Source organism: Pinus tabuliformis, chromosome Q, assembly GCF_031772625.1.
Source record: "Pinus tabuliformis cultivar Carrire ecotype Pingquan chromosome Q, CPIR1, whole genome shotgun sequence".
Lineage (NCBI taxonomy): Eukaryota > Viridiplantae > Streptophyta > Pinopsida > Pinales > Pinaceae > Pinus > Pinus tabuliformis.
Window position 1 is genome coordinate 630,363,000 of NC_142296.1, and position 6,698 is coordinate 630,369,697.

Genomic DNA, 6,698 nt, shown 5'->3' on the forward strand with positions numbered 1-6,698 from the left:
ACCACAAATCTGGAGTTTTGCAATGCAGAGAATATGGGCTCAAAGACATCGGATGAAGACTTCAAGAATCAGGCATTTGATTTAGAGGCAGTCAATTACTTGTAAATTCTTGTAAATGGATACAATTTTAATGAATTGCGATTTACCAGACACTCTTGTTTGATTGTCAGAAATGATAATATTTGTGGTATGATTGAGAGAGGTGACAAATGCAAGATCTTTGCAGGCATATGATCATATTCACACTTTTGCTGCGTCATGTACTTATCTCAGTAAATTATAAACATAAAAACACACTGGAATCAGATTTTATGAAGACATCATTTAAACATTGGGTTTTATGATTCTTGCGTTCTTTAGGAGCAGATTGTGGAATCCTTTTGTGACAGACGAGAAGCAACTGGACAATGGCATCTTAGGAATATTGTCATCTCTTTCTCTTTTCACTGATGTTTTATATCTGTGTTATATTTAGGCCTATAGGCCTTTCTTTTGAATCAGTTCATTTCAGAGTTTTGTCTACTTTTTCCTCTGCAAGTGACATGTGTACATATTTATGACCACATTTATGTCTGACATCTGTGCACCACATATGTGCACATTTATATTCGCTAGTTCGTTACGTTATCCTCGCCAGTTTGTTTCTTCGTTTCGTAATTATCGTGGAGGTGAGTAAAAATCGCCAGTCTGTTAGACCGTTTGTTAAATATGGTTCACTTGTAGTTTATTATGAGCTCTGCCTATTCTCTGGCTCGCCTACTACAAAATTCCTCGGTACAGTCAGAAATTGAAGCTGACCGCTTTTATCCATCTAATTATTATTAGGAGTTGGAGGTGAACTATTTTCCCCTTTTCTGTCTTTCGGGTGAGTACTGGTTTTGTTCTTCCTGTTATCGATTTTTCCCTTTTTGTTAAGTTGAAAATTCTCAAACTCTGTAAATATGTACTCATTATTGTTTCTAACTGCTTTTAGACGACGACTGGGGTGCGTGGAATTAACATGGTTCAACAAAGCTCTGACAAGCCTTTAGAGAACTCTGTGGAGCTTGAGTCTTGTTTTGTTGGTATGAACGGGTTGCAACTGCTGAGGGCTGAAGGTGATTGTTTGGGAAGCATATCCAACCTGCTGAAACAGTCGAATTTCTTACGGCTCCGCTGGGATAGATATCCGTACCGCTTCATGTCTTCCTCGATTCCTATGAAGAATCTAATAGTTTTAGAACTGGCTGGGGAAAAATTGGAAACATTGTGGCAGGGGGAAAATGAGGTACTTATAATTTCTTTTCTAAAAGAGTTCGTCTTTATTTATTTATTTTTCTTCTGCTGGTAATGAAGGCTGGTCATTGTTTCAAACTGATCACATTTGGGAGTGCATTGCAGGCACCCCAAAATTTGAGGGAGTTGCACATCGATGCAGACCTTTTACAGATACCAAAGTCTATTGGGCAGTTGAAACACCTGGAAAAGATTGAATTGAGATTCCCTATTGAAACATTGCCAGAAGAATTATTTCATCTCCACTCTTTAAAACACTTGAGACTCTCGACAAGAATGACGCAGTTGCCAGACTCTTTGGCAAACTTAGCAAAAATGCAGTATATTGATTTGTCTGGCTGCATGGATTTGCAAATGCTGCCTTCCTTTGGAAACCTAACAGATCTTCAACATATTCTCTTGAATGAGTGTAAAATGCTGCAAATGCTCCCAGACTCCTTCGGGAATTTAATTGGACTTAAAAATCTCTCTTGTCAGGCTGCACTAACTAGACAATATTAAGCGAAACACTTGGAGATATCAGCACTCACTCTTGAAAGCCTATACATTTCACAATGTGGAAACATGGAGGTATTGCCTCCCCAAGTCACACATCAGCTGTCTCTGAAAATCCTAAAATTGCAATACACTAGGTTGAAGGTGCTGCCAGCTTCGCTCGGTAACCTAACGAACCTACAGGAATTGGCACTTAATTTTTGTGACAATTTGAAAAGTTTGCCGGACTCTGTTGCAGAGCTGAAACAGTTGACATCGCTGAACATAGCTAATGCAGGAATAGATCATTTGCCAGAAGGTGTCAAGGAGTTGAACAATCTTGAAAATTTGAGTGCAGGATATTGTCCGCTAAGTGAAATGCCTTTCGACACTGAATTGGCAGATCCGAGAGGACACAGAATGCTGGATTCTTCTATTGACAAGTGCATGTACATGCTTCGACTCAAAGACTTGGACCTGCGTGGGACGAGAATAAAGGAATTATTGTTTCCTGAATGTTTTGCCCCAACCTTCAACGCCTCAACGTCAGCTTTTGTAATGAACTGGTGGAGGTTGGAGAACTGCCAACAACATTAAGATCTCTGGACTTGCAGAATTGTGTTGCATTGAAGGAAATAACAGGGCTTTCTGGTCTTGAAAAACTTCGACTGTTGGATATCAGCGGTTGTAAAAACATAAAAGAGATGCCAGGTGTTGAGACTTTGGCATCTTTGGAGGATTTGAGGGGGTTAAATGATTGTAGAAGGTTGAATAAGAGCACTAACAAGTCGGCGCAGGATATAATTGATGCCAATAGAAAAAGAAAATAGGATTTTCTTTGGTACTTAATTTGATAAAGATAGGAGAACATTTCTGTGTGCAAAGTATCTCATTATATCTCAAGGTTCCATAAAGCTTATGTTTATCAAGCTTACACTACCTTGATCGGTCTTGGGCTTCTTGTACACTACTTTGATCGGTCTTGGGCTCCTTGTACAACACTTAAACATGCAAGCTAAAGAGAATAATTTCAAATATGTACTAATATATCTAAATCATGAAATTCCCCTTAATACTAATTCACTTGCATTCATGGCATGTTCTGACTACAGGAAGCTATTGCCATGATGTAAAACTGACAACTCTTAAATCCTCGAGGAGAACATAGTTGCTTAATAAGCACACATTTACATTTCAGCCCTGAGTTTCACCAATTCAAAATAAAAATATAAAAACACCTTATTATCATCTCAAATCTTCGAGGAGAGCATAGTTGCTTAATAAGCACACATTTACATTGCAGCCCTGAGTTTCACCAATTCAAAATAAAAATATAAAAAACACCTTATTATCATCTCATTATAGAATGAGATGAGCCAAAGTGCAGTAGTAATGAATGAAATGAGCCAAGGTAGAAGGTAGTGTTAAATTACAAAGAGAGGCTGATCTTCAATTACACTTTCTAATGCCATGTTATATGCAACATCTGAGAATATAAATGCCAAACACAGCCTAGAAACACATTAAAGATGTAACTTAACAAGAGTATTCTAACTGCAAATTTACCATCTTCATCTACTGATAATAAAGAAATATAAAAGGTTCACATCTTTGCCAAATCATTACTGAATGCATCAAGCATAAACAAGCCCTGTGACATTAATAATAAGTTAATGCTCCGATATTGATTTACTGATAAGCTGTGAACTTTGAGTTGAAATCCAACCAATCTAATCAGTAGATCCACTGCTACTAGTCATCTAGCTTAAAATCAAATAGAAATGAAAACCATTTATCCCATGAGCTAATGAGACCAAGCCAAAAGATACAAGAGTACAACACATGCTATTCTGAAATATCTCTGCTTGAAGAAAACTATAAGCATGTGGACTGCAACTTCAAAAGCCATAAAGCAGAAATTGATATACTCTGTTCAAAGGAACTGCTGAAAAATTTACTGACATCCAAAGAATCATAGTCGTATAATGTTGAGAAAGTAAAAGCATTTACACAAATTAACTGAGACTCTAAACGGGCATATTTGAGTCCTCTGAAATTAACTTATTGCACTGACAATGGTCAATATAAACTAATGGAATAGCACACTCTCAACAACCAGAGTAGAGAGAGCGGCCCAAAATCTATTAGAACATATATGAACATTCAGCTTCAGCAACACAACAAATGAAAGGAACGAATCAGCAAATTCCCAAATGCTCTGCTGGGGTCCTGAATGAATCAGGTGAAGTTTCAGAGAGCTCTAGACTGCCGGAAGAATAACTGGTCTGAATCAAATCGCTTCATTGACCTGGCAAGGTAGGCTTACCCAAAGAAAAATGAATAAAAAAATTAAGCTTCTGATAGTATGAAATGCATTAGACACCGTTAGAGGCCGTGGTTGAGCTCAATGTAATTCATGAACATAGGCAGTTATAGAATTACAAGGACCAAACTTGAAAGTTCAGAGTGTACAGCAGTTGAACAAAGAATGTAGAAGAATGAATCAATGTCAGACAAATGTCTGGCCTACAATTGCAACCAAGATTGTGCCCTGACCGAGAAGTCTGAATCACATCCTCCGCCAAATCCAATTTCCTTTCCTAGCTTACTATCTGCTTCATCATTTTTACTTGCATGGGTATGGTTATTGTACAAGAACAGTCCCTGTTTCGGGTATCTATCCATCAACCAGGACTGGAAGTAAGGGGGACTGATGCTGTGGGTTTCCGCAGGGGAAGCTCTATCAGAATTCACTGCATTACGATCCAAATTATTGTGATTTATTTACAAATGGTAGATATTTTATCTCAATTTGATGAATTTATAATTTTTTTACTATCTAAATTATTGTTTTTTTTTTTTTTAAAAGGTGGAAAAATCTATCAAACTCAGTGGTCAAACCAACAGTGAGGACAACTATCTTTGGTTGCTATCCGCGAATGTCAGTTGACGCATCACTGTTATCAAGGAAAACCACGCCACCTAGAATAACCCACTGGTGGTCCGTAAGGGAGCAGGCTTTCACTCCTGCCATATGCCTTTGGGTCTTATCTACAAATTGTAGATATTTTATCTCAATTTGATGAATTTATAAATTTTTAAAGAGAAAACACATGTTTTTAACCATTAAACCAACTCAAATTATACATTATTATTATTATATTAATTAACAATTTTTTTAAAATGAAATACATTAAAAATACCACTATATCTATATAAAAAATAAACCCTACATTCATAAAGTGTATAATGTTTAGGTTATGTCATATCGATTAAAGAGAAAACACATGTTTTTAACCATTATACCAACTCAAATTATACATTATTATTATTATATTAATTAACAAATATTTTTAAATGAAATATATTAAAAATACCACTATATTTATATAAAAAATAAACCCTACATTCATAAAGTGTATAATGTTTAGGTCAGGTTATATCGAGCTAACTAATAATATGCTGAGAGCGTGTATTTCTCACATAGAACAGTAAGCCTTTTATCATAATAAAGTTAATATACTATATAAAAAATGAGCATGTTAAATACTAGTAATTGCCCCAAAAGGTGTAAAGAGACATGGAAGGAATAGAAGAATTGGGAAGATCATCTCCTCATGAATAAAACAAAAAACAAGTTCATAATTAAATTTTAGAATTTGAAATCAGCTACATAATTTCAAAAAAGCTTTTTGTATTTTTTTTTTCTTCAAAAAATTAAAATGTTGGAGTGTTTGAATTGTTTTATGATGGTGGAAATGCATTCAGTGCCATCAAGAACCCCTTGGGCACCCAAGATCCTGAAGTTTGACAGTTGTAACCCAAATGTTTTGCCCACAAATTTCTATAGGATTTTGTCATAATCTTTTGCCGAAATTTCCATTATTTCTTGGGCTAATTTGTGGGTTCTTTAGACTATGCTTTATTCCAATTACGGGAAAAATTATTATTGTTTGTCATTATTCCTCTAAAGTATCGTTGGTTGTACTTGAGCTATTGCTGATTTTTGGATACACGTATAATTAAGTAGAGATAATATGTATAATAACTTATTCACTTATATGCATTGCAATAATAATGCATATGGATTCATACATGTCTAAAGAGATGCAGAAATAGCTGCACTATCACATGGATGAACTACTTACAGTAACAAATATTTCCAAATTAATACTAGTTAACATTAAATTAAAAAATAATAAAAATATTGTTATTATTATTATTTTCTTATGAAATACTAATTGGATTTAAAATAAATTAAAACTAAAAATAAAAATAAAATTGTTAAATTTACCATACAACTACAATAATAATAACAAAGATTTAATTTTAAAATAAATATCCTTTAAAAAATAAAGATTTATTTTAAAATTATATTTTTGAGTTAAAAAATGTTAATTTTTCATATATATATATATGGGTTATAAAAAAGGGAAAAAATGTTTTTTTAATTAGTCTTTGTATCAATAGAAGTAGTGATTACTTATTTATGTTCCTTAGTTAATTTTCATAATTTTTGGGCCAAAAAGCCTCAATTAATTTTCATAATTTTTGTGCCAAGAGGCCTCTCCTACCCAATATGGAAGAGAGGTTGTAATGTTTTATCGCTATGTTATGTTTTCTAAACATTTTGACTCGCTTTAATTACATAAATAAAAATAAATAAATAAATCATCCACGTTGTTGTTCAATGTATCAGGGTTTTGAGTTTTGAATTTCTTAGAATATTGGCGGGCATCTCTTTTGTAGTTGTAGTGAGTGGCACTTTGATGTGTATAAATAAGTGAATTTCCCTTTTCAAAATAGATTTCTCGTCTTCTGCTGTGGGAATTAGAACAAGTATGCTCAACTTAACTTGATTGTTAAGAATTATTTTGGAATTAGATTAGAAGTGAAGTATTTTGGAATATTCTTGTAATTGGTAATCTAGATAAACAAACATAGATTCT

General features: G+C 34.2%; 1 pseudogene across 1 annotated transcript; it reads left to right on the plus strand.

The window, feature by feature from the left end:
• The first annotated feature begins 111 nt into the window (after positions 1-111).
• Positions 112-2,750, plus strand: LOC149221037 (disease resistance protein Roq1-like; annotated as a pseudogene). The gene is made up of 2 exons (XR_016249331.1): positions 112-1,267; positions 1,381-2,750. The product of XR_016249331.1 is annotated as a disease resistance protein Roq1-like (transcript).
• Positions 2,751-6,698: the final 3,948 nt, after the last annotated feature.